The following is an 11,037-nucleotide window of genomic DNA, read 5'->3' on the forward strand; positions in this document are numbered from 1 at the left end:
TAGATACGATTTGCAAACTGCACGCCCAGAGCCTGCAGGTCTGCTGGAGATGCAACAAGGACTGTTATAGGGAAACACCGGGGCGAACAGGTATTACCTACTTCCTGCTCTCCACTCTATGAAGAGCAGCTCCTCCCTTCTCTCTCTAGTAATGTCGGGGCTTGAGAAAGAGGTGCTCTGTTACTTAAAGAAGTTGAAATAGCATTTTCATCTATCTCATACCAATAAGACATGAAAAGATCCTGTAGAAAATATTTAAACAGGGAAACCCATTATTAAATTTTAAAAATGGTAACAAAGAAGTATGAATAGTATAAGCCCTTCTCGTGAGTATACTCAGACACAAAAAGAAAAAGATGAATCAATCTTTAACAAATAATATTGAGAGCTGAATGCTAGGGAATACAGATAATTTCTGTTTTATTGTTTTTGCTTCTCAGTCCTGTTTTCCTTGCCCCCAATTTCTTCAATGATAACATCAATAGTCACACAATTATAGCGTAATATCCAAAGCAAAACATTTGCTTTGGTACAAACCACAGATCTTATTCACATTCCTCCCTATTCACATTCACTTGTGTGTATGTGCGTGTGTGTGCATGTACTCATAGTTCTGTGCCATTTTATCATGTGTTGATCTGTGCAACCGCCACCACAATTCCATCACCACAAAGATCCCCTACGTTGGTATCTTTATGAATTATCGCTGGTAGATGTTCCGTGGTGTGGCCACAGCACAGTTTGTTTGGCCATTGACTCAGTGCAGGACATTTGGATCATTTCCATATTTTGATTATTAGAAATAAAGCTGCTATGAACTTTGATGTACACAGTTTTGTGTGGATGTAAGTTTTCATTTCTCTGGGATAAATGCTCAGAAGTGTGATTGCTGGTAAGTGTGTTTCATTTTTAAAGAATTTGCCAAATTGTTTTCTAGAGTGGCTGTGCCATTTCACATTCCTGCCAGCAGTGAGTGAGAGAATCGCTTTCTCTGCATCCTCCTCAGCATTTGGGATTGTCACTGTTTTCATTTTAGCTGTTCTAATAGGTACTGTATATAGTGATGTCTCATCATGGTTTTAGTTTGCATTTCCCTAATGGTTAATGATGTTGAACATAACTTCATGTGCTTATTTGCCATATGGATATTCTCTGTGGTGAAGTCTCTGATCATATATCTTGCTCATTTGCTAACTGGACTGTGATTATTTTACTGTTGAGTTTTGAGCATTCTTTATATATTCTGTGTATGTGTCCTTTGTGAGATCATGGTTTCCAAATGTTTTCTCCAGGTCTTTGGCTTATTCGTTTATCCATTTAGCAAAATTTTCCACTGAGCAAGTTTTTATTTTGATGAAATCCAATTGATCATTACTTAAAAACATATCTTTATTTTGGCGTTATGTCTAATAAGTCATTACCAAGCCAGGCGCGGTGGATCATGCTTGTAATCCCAGCACTTTGGGAGGCCGAGGAGAGCAGATCACCTGAAGTCAGGAGTTTGATACCAGCCTGACCAATATGGTGAAACCCTATCTCTACTAAAAATAGAAAAATTAGCCAGTGTGGTGGGTGCCTGTAGTCTCAGCTACTTGTGAGGCTGAGACGGGAGAATTTGCTTGAACCTGGGAGGCAAAGGTTGCAATGAGTCGAGATGGTGCCACTGCACTCCAGCCTGGGTGACAGAGTGAGACTTACATCTATGATCCATGTTGCGTTAAATTTTGTGTAAGGCTTAGGTCAAAATGATGTTGATGATGATGATGATGATGATTGCCTGTGGGTGTCCAACTGCTTCAGCACTATTTGTTGAAACAGTTCTTCCTCCATTGAATTACTCTTGGCCTTTGCCGAAGTCAGCTGGTTCTACTGGGTTCTCTATTCTGCTCCAGTGATCTACACATGTCCATCCCTTCACCATTACCACACAGTATTGATTACTGTGACTATATATTAAGTTTTGTAATCAAATAGAGTGATTCCTACCACTTCCTTTTAAAAATTGTTTTTGTTACTTTAATTCCATTGCTTTTATACAAGTACTTTAGAATAAGTTGATCTTTATCTGCAAAACATATTGCTGTGATTTTGATATGAATTGCATTAAACCTATAGATTAATTAGAGAGAAATGTTAACTCCACTGTGTTGAATATTCCAATCCTTTATAAACATGGTACATGAGTTTATTTATGTAGATCTTTGGTTTCTTTTCTTTTATCAGTATTTTGTAGGTTTCTTTTCTTTTCTTTTCTTTTCTTTTCTTTTTTTTTGAGATGGAGTCTTGCTCTGTCGCCCAGGCTGGAGTGCAGTGGTGCAATCTCAGCTCACTGCAACCTTTGACTCTACAAAAAAAAATAAAAATAAAAAAATAAGCTGGGTGTGGTGGTGCATGCCTGTAATCCCAGCTACTCAGAAGCCTGAGACAGGAGAATCGCTTAAACCCAGGAGATTTTCTACATATTTGAAGGATTTTCTACATATTTGTCATCTGCAAATTATCTTTTCAGTTTTAATCGCTATGTCTTTTTTTTCCACTTTCTTATCTTATAGTGCTGGTTAGGGCTTTTAGTACTACATTGAGTAAGAGTGGTGAGAGCAGCCAGTCTTACCTTGTTCCCAAGTTTAGGAACAAAGCATTCGGTCTTTCACCAGTAGGTACTGTGCTAGCGGTATGCTTTTTGTTGATGATCTTTATCATGTTGAGGAAATTTTCATCTACTCTTAGTTTACTGAGAGATTTTACCATAAACAGGTGTTGAATTTTGTCAAATTACTTTTTGTCTCTATTGATTTTTTTTCCCCTTTTCTTTTTGAGATGGAGTCTTGCTCTTGTTGCCCATGCTGGAGTGCAGTGGTGTGATTTCAGCTCACTGCAACCTCTGCCTCCCAAGTTCAAGTGGTCTAGCTGCCTCAGCCTCTGAGTAGCTAGGGTTACAGGCATGTGCCACCATGTCTGTCTAATTTTCATATTTTTAGTAGAGATAGGGTTTCACCATGTTGGTCAGGCTGGTCTCAAACTCCTGACCTCAGGTGATCCACTGCCTTGGCCTCCCAAACTTCTGGAATTACAGTCCTGTGCCTCTGCACTGGACCTTCAGTTGATACTTTCATGTGATCTTTCCTCCCTGGCCTGTTAGTATGGTAGATTACACTCATCAATTTTCAAATATTGAAATAGACTCACAGACCTGAAATAAATCCCACTTGGTCATGCTGTATAATTCTTCCTATATACTTTTAAATTCTACTTGCTAATGTATTGCTGAGGATTTCTTTCTTTCTTCTTTTCGTTTTTAAGACGGAGTCTCACTCTGTCGCCAGGTTGGAGTACAGTGGTGCAATCTCATCAGCTCACTGCAACCTCCGCCTCCCAGGTTCAAGCGATTCTCCTGCCTCATCTTCCCAAATAGCTGGGATTACAGGCATCCACCACCACATTCAGCTAATTTTTGCGTTTTTAGTAGAGATGGGGTTTTACCATGTTGGCCAGGATGGTCTTGATCTCCTGACCTTGTGATCCACCTGTCTTGGCTTTCCGAAGTGCTGGGATTACAGGTGTGAGCCACTACACCTGGCCAGCAATTTCTTATCTATATTGACGTAAGGTACTGACTTGTAGGGTTTTTTTTAATGCTGTTTATGTCAGGTCTGGGTATAAGAATAATACTAACCTCATTCTTAAGATGAGTGGAAATGTGTTCTTTTTTTTTTTTTTTGAGACAGAGTGTCGCTCTTGTTACCCAGGCTGGAGTGCAATGGCGCAATCTCGGCTCACCGCAACCTCCGCCTCCTGGGTTCAAGCAATTCTCCTGCCTCAGCCTCCTGAGTGGCTGGGACTACAGGCACGTGCCACCATGCCCAGCTAATTTTTTGTATTTTTAGTAGAGACAGGGTTTCACCACGTTGACCAGGATGGTCTCGATCTCTCGACCTCGTGATCCACCCGCCTCGGCCTCCCAAAGTGCTGGGATTACAGGCTTGAGCCACCGCGCCCGGCATGGAAATGTGTTCTCTTTTCTGAAAGAGACTGTGTAGAATTGTTGACATTTCTTCTTAACCATTGGGTAAAATTCTCCAGTGAAGCCATCTTTTCTTGAGTTTTTCAAGAAAATTAAACTTTTTAAATAGTTGAAAGAATATCTAAAGTATCTATTTCATGTTGGATGAATTTTGGTAGCTGCGCTTTGAAGTAATGGTCCTTTTGATCTCAGTTGTTCAATAGATTTGTGTAGAATGTTTTTAGCTTTCCCTTACCATTCTTCTGTTCACAGAGACTGTAATAATATCAACCATTTTTATTTGTGATATTATCAGTAGTTTGTGTCTTTTCTTTGTATTTATTTTTAGTTGACAAATAAACATTGTATACATCATGTACAACAGGACGTTTTAAAATGTGTATACATTGCAGAACAAATAAATCAAGCTACTTAACATAGACATTACCTCTCATGCTTACCAGTTTTGTGGTGACAACACTTAAAATCACTTAAAATCGATTCAGTGATTTTTAAGAATACATTTTAATTAACTGTTCAGTCACTATGTCGTGTAATGGATCTCTTGAACTTATTCCTCCTGTTTAACTGAAATTTTGCATACCAGTTTGTCCAACTCCCCCACCCGCCTTCAGCCCCCATATCCAGCCTCTGCTAACTACCGTTCTACTCTGTTTCTATGAGTTCAGATTTTTCAGATCCCACATGTAAGTGAGAATTTACAGTATTTGTCTTTCTGTGCCCAGCTTTTGTCACTTAGTATAGTGTCCTCTGGGTTCATCCATGTTATCACAAGTGACAGGTTTTCTTCTTTTTTAAAGCTGAATACTATTCCATTGTGGATACATACTACATTTTTAAAGATCCATTCATTCCATGGTGGACACTTAAGCTGATTCCATATTTTGGCTTCTGTGAATGACGCTGCTATAAACATGGGAATGCAGATATCTCTTTGACATACTGATTGGAACTGCTGGATCATATGGAAGTTCTGTTTTTAATATTTTGAGAGACATCTGTGCTATTTTCCATAATAGTTGTACTAATTTACAATCCCACCAACATTATGTAAGGGTTCCATTTTCTCCACATCCTGGCCAACACTTGCTATCTTTTGTCATTTTTTTTTTTTTTTTTTTTTTTTTTTTTTTTTGAGACAGAGTCTTGCATTGTCGCCCAGGCTAGAGTGCAGTGGTGCAATCTCAGCTCACTGCAACTTCTACCTCCCGAGTTCAAGTGATTCTCCTGCCTCAGCCTCCCGAGTAGCTAGGATTATAGGCTCACACCACCACACCAGGCTGATATTTTGTATTTTTAGTAGAGATGGAGTTTCACTATGTTGGTCATCCTGGTCTCCTGCTCCTGACCTCGTGATCTGCCCGCCTTGGCCTCTCAAAGTGCTGGGACCACCGGCCTCTTTTGTCTTTTTGATAACAGCAGTTCTAACAGGTCTGAGGTGATAGCTGATGACTTTTTATTTGCATTTCTCTGGTCATTAGCGACACTGAACATTTTTTCATATTCCTGTTGGCAAATTGTACGTCTTCTTCTGAAAAGCATCTGTGCAGGTCCTTTGCCCATTTTTAAACTTAGGTTGTTTTCCTGCAGTTGTACTGTTCAAATTCAGTATTTTTTGGACATTATGTATTTTGGACATTACTGTTTTATCAGGTATCAGTTTTGCAAATATTTTCTCCAGTTGTGTAAATTGTCTGTTTATTCTGTTGGTTGTTTCCTTTGCTGTGCAGAAGCTTTTAAGTGTTATCTGATCCCATTGGTCTATTTTGGGTTTTGTCACCATCTTTTCTTCTTTGTCAATATACCTACAGAATTGTCAATTTTATTGATCTTTTCATATAAGTAGCTTTTGTTTCATTGATTTTCTCTATTGCTTTTCCGTTTTCAATTTCATTGATTTCTGTTCTTATCTTTATAATTTCCTTCCTCCTGCTTGCTTTGGGTTTATGTTGCTCTGCTTTTTCTAGTTTCTTTAGGTAGAAACAGAAATGATGGATTTAGAATCTTTTCTCTTTTCTATTGTAAACATTTCATGCTATAGATGTCCCTCTTGGCAGCATTTTAGCTGCAGCACACAAATTTTAGTAAGTTGCTTTTTACATTTTCATTCGGTTCAATTTTTTTATTTTTAAGAGACAAGAGTCTTACTCTGTCACTCATGCCGTGCAGTGGCATGATTATAGCTAACTGCAGCCTCAAACTCCAAGGCTCCAGTGATCCTCTAACCTTGTTTTCCCAGTAGCTGGGCCTGTGGGCATGCCACCATACCTGGCTAATTTTTGTAGAGCTAAAGTCTCCCTTTGTTGCCCAAGCTAGTCTCTAATTCCTGGGTTCAAGAGGTTCTCCTCCCTAGACCCCCCTAAAGCAGTGGGATTACAGGCTTAAGCTACTGTGACCAGCCTCATTCAACTCAATGTATTTTCTTGAAATTTGCCTGAAGACGTCTTCTTTGATACATAGATTTTTGAGAATTATGTTCATTTGCAAGCGTTTAGAGATTTTCCGGCTGTCTTTCTGTTGTTGATTTCTAGTTTGATACATTTGTGCTCAGAGAACATATTTTTGTTCAATTTTAATTATTTATAATTTGTTGAGGTTTATTTTATGGCCCAGGATATGGTCTAGCTAAAAGAATATTCCTTAATTGAAAATAATATATATTCTGTTGTTGATGGGGTGTTCTATAAAAGCCAATTAGATATTGTTGGGTGTGGTTAAATTCCTCTATATCCTTGCTGTTGGTCTGTCTAGTAGTTTTTTGTTTTGTTTTGTTTTGTTCTGGTTTTTTTTTTGAGACAGAGTCTGGCTCTGTTGCCAGGCTGGAGTGCAGTGATGAAATCTCGGCTCACTGCAAATTCCGACTCCCTGGTTCAAGCAATTCTCCTGCCTCAGCCTCCTGAATAGCTGGAATTACAAGCATGTGCCACCACACCCAGCTAATTTTTGTATTTTTAGTAGAAACAGGGTTTCACCATGTTGGCCAGGATGGTCTCGATATCCTGACCTCGTGATCTGCCCACTTCGGCCTCCCAAAGAGCTGGGATTATAGGAGTGAGCCACTGAGCCCAGCCATTCTATCTAGTAGTTCTGTCAATTGTTGACAAAAGGGTGTTTAAGTCTCCAACTATAACTTCGGATTTGTCTCTTTCTGTCACTTCTAACAATTGCTGCTCTTTGTGTTTTGAAGATCTGTTGTTTTATGCACAGACATTTCAGATTACCATGTCTTCTTAGTTTATTATTTCTTTCTTTCTTTTTTTCTATTTTTTGAGACAGAGTCTCACTCCATCACCAGGTGCCAGGCTGGAGTGCAGTGGCGTGACCTCAGCTCACTGCAACCTCTGCCTCCTGGGTTCAAGCAATTCTCCCGCCTCAGCCTCCCGAGTAGTTGGGACTACAGGCGTGAGTAACTGCACCCAGCCTATTATTTATTTTATTATTATGTAATGTCCTTTATCCCATGTAATTTTCTTTGCTCTACAGTCTATTTTATCTGATGATGATATAGTGGTTTCTAACTTCTTTTCATTAATGTTACATGATATGTCATTTTTCATATCTTTAATTTCAACCTACCTATACTTGAATATATCAAATATGTTTTATTGAATATATATTATATTCAGTTAGTTTATTTTAGTCAATGTGTAGTTGGACCAATTTTTTTTTTTCTTAAACAGAGTTTCGTTCTTATTGCCCAGGCTGGAGTGCAATGGTGCAATCTTGGCTCACTGCAACTTCCCTCTCTGGTTTGAGCGATTCTCCTGCTTCAGCCTCCCGAGTATGAGGCGCCCACCACTATGATCAGCCACTTTTTTTTTCTAATGTTTAGTAGAGATGAGGTTTTACCACGTTGCCAGGCTGGTCTCAAACTCCTGACCCAGGCAATTCACCCCCCTTGGCCTCCCAATGTCCTGGAATTACAGGCATGAACCACCCAGTTGGACCAATTTTTAAAATTCACTCTGCCAATATCTGTTTTTTAATAGGTGTATTTAGACCAATTAAATTTACATTTAATTTAATTATTAATAAGTTAAGGCTTAATTCTGCCATTTTATTATCTTTCATTTTATTACTTTTCCTGCCTTTCAGGGTTTATTTGAACATTTTTTAGAATTTCATTCTGATTTATGTAAATTGCTGAGTGTATATTTTTGTATAGATATTTCTGTGGTTGCTCTAGGTATTACACTTTATGTATATAAATTTTCACTGCCCACTGGTGTCAACATTTTATGTTTGAATGAAGTGTAGAATCCTTTCTTTCATTTAAGTTAATTTTCTATCCGCTCCTTGACAGCATAATTAGCTTAAATATTTCTTGTACTTATACGGAGAACCAGATTAGACAAACAAAAATGTTACAATTTTTGTTTTAATCATCTAACATAGTTTAAAGAGTTCAAAAGGATAGTCCACTATGTTTATCCTTATTTTTTATTGTTCTTTCTTTATTTCTAATATTCCATATTTCCTTCTTTCATTATTTCCATTCTGTTTGTTTATCTCCAATAGGCATTCAGTACACTTCTGGACTTACAACAGGGCTACACTTGGATACACCCACTGAAGGCTGAAAATACTGGAAGTTGAAAATGCACTTTTGACTTAACATATTTTCTATCTATGTCAAGTATAGATTGTATATAGTCAGTTGAAAATATGTTAAGTCAAAAGTGCATTTTCAACTTCCAGTATTTTCCAACTAACTATATATAGTATGACTACATAGATTAAATAAAGTTTTATAGATACATAGTTTTGTAGATAGATATATATATACAATCTACATTGAACTCCAAATTATAATGATTTTAATTTTGTGGATTTCATTTTTTGAAAATTTTATTTATTATCCAAACACATTATTTTTGAACTTGACAAGTAAAAATTGTTTATAGTTATGGCGTATGACATACTGTTTGGTATATGTATACACGGTGGAATTGCTAAATCTGGCTATTAACGTATGCATTACCTCGCATACTTTTTTTGTGGTGAGAATACTTCAAATCTACTGTCCTGACAGTTTTCAAGTGTACAATATGTTATTTACTGTAGTCATCCCAATCACATTGAATCTCTTGAACTTACTCCTCCTGTCTAACTGAAATTTGTGTCCTTTGACCAACATCTCCCCAACGCACTCCCTGCCCAAACCATTCTACTCTCCTCCTCTGAGTCCAGTTTTTTTTAGATTCCACATGCAGTGAGATCGCGCAGTGTTTGTCTTGCTGTGCCTCTTCTCTCAGCATAATGTCCCAAAACATTCTTGATGCCTATTTTGTACCCAGCACTGTGATGAATGGTACAGCTACTGCCGTACTTACAGTCAGAGGAGGTCCTGGAGCTGCGTTCAGGTTCATCCTTTGCAGTAAGAAGGCAGCATAGCAGGCACAGTGCTGTGAACAAAACAAACTAGCCTGGCCGAGCACAGGGAGGAGGGGGCGCTCTGGACGGAGGGATCCAGGAAGGCCTCACTGAACTCTAAGACGACTGTTAGCCAGGACCTAGCAAAATGACAGGAAGTTAGTCTTGTGATGAGAATTCCAAGCAAAGGGAACAGCATGTACCAAGGTTCTGAATTGCGAAAGAACAGAGAGAAGCCAGAGAAGTGGGTGAGACAAGCAGCCCCAAGCCAGAGTCTCACAGCCTTCAAGGCCACCTGCAGGCAATCCAGATTCACAGCAATGCTCTCAACAAGTAACTCCAGAGGCAAAATCAAACTGTACATTACTGCAAAACTGGCAGTGCATGAATTTAAAATGGTCCTGCTCCTTTCTGCTGCCACTGGCAAGGGGCTTCAACCTAGAGAATGTGCAGAGAAAGACAAAAAGGGAAGAGAAGAGAATAACGAAGAAAATGAGGAGGAGGACAGAAGATGGCCAGGGTAGTGGGAAGTGAAAAGAAATGGAAGCCCCCAAATGCTGGAGCCTGCTCTCCTGAGTCACAACTTCAGGACCCCAGACAATTTTGCCCTCTGCTTTCGGTGGGGAAGTACCTGCTGGCATCTTGGAGCTGCTGCTTAAGCTATGGTTACCCAAGGGCCCCCGAGGGGATCGAGGGAAACCTCAAAAGCATTCTAGTGCTTCCTGACCTAAACCAGATCAAGACCAAACAAAGGACTTCCTCTTCCGGGGCCGTGTCAGTATTAAAGCCAAAGATAACCCTCTCTGCAGAAACGGCAGCTCAGACACAGGCCAGATGCTTCACCCAGGAGGCGGCCAAGTGGTGGGAGGGGGATGGAACTTTATTAGGATCAGAAGATGCAAGTTCAACTCCCCTGCTAAAGCAATGACTGATCTTGTATAAGTTACTTGATCTCTTTGGGTCTGACACTGCATTTCCCACACCTCTTCTCTTTAAGAAACTGGTTCTCACTCTATTGCCCAGGCTGGAGTGCAGTGGTGTGATCTCGGCTCACTGCACCCTCGAACTCCAGGGCTCAACTGATCCTCTCACTTTAGCCTTCCAAGTAGCTGGGACTATAGGTGTGCACCATCATGCCCAGCTAATTTTTGTATTTTTTTTTTTTTTTTTTTTTTTTTGTAGAGATGGGATTTCAGCCTTGTTGCCCAGGCTGGCCCCAAATTCCTGGGTTCAAGTGATCTACCTGCCTTCCACAGTGATGGGATTACAGGTGTGAGCCACTATGCCTGGCCTGCATCTTCCCATAGTTAAAATGGAAACAATAGTACCTCTTTACAGGGTTGTTGTGAGCTCAGCCTGGCCAATACTTCCAGGGCCTAATTTCTGTATCTGTAAAATAGAACTAATAATGTCCACCTTTCCTACCTCAAAGGCCTATTGTGAGCACAAAACACTTTGGACTGTAGAAAGAACGCTTGACAGAGGAGGAATGGCGTTACGATCTTCACTTTCCATACTAATTCAAAGATCAAGGGAGTCAGAGTCTTGAAATTATCATTGTCCAGAGCAGGTTGAGCAGACTTTTCCTGTAAGGGACCAGAGGATAAATATTTTAGCCTTTGAAAGCCATACAAACTCTGTCA

Source organism: Saimiri boliviensis, chromosome 13, assembly GCF_048565385.1.
Source record: "Saimiri boliviensis isolate mSaiBol1 chromosome 13, mSaiBol1.pri, whole genome shotgun sequence".
In the NCBI taxonomy this organism is placed as follows: Eukaryota; Metazoa; Chordata; class Mammalia; order Primates; family Cebidae; genus Saimiri; species Saimiri boliviensis.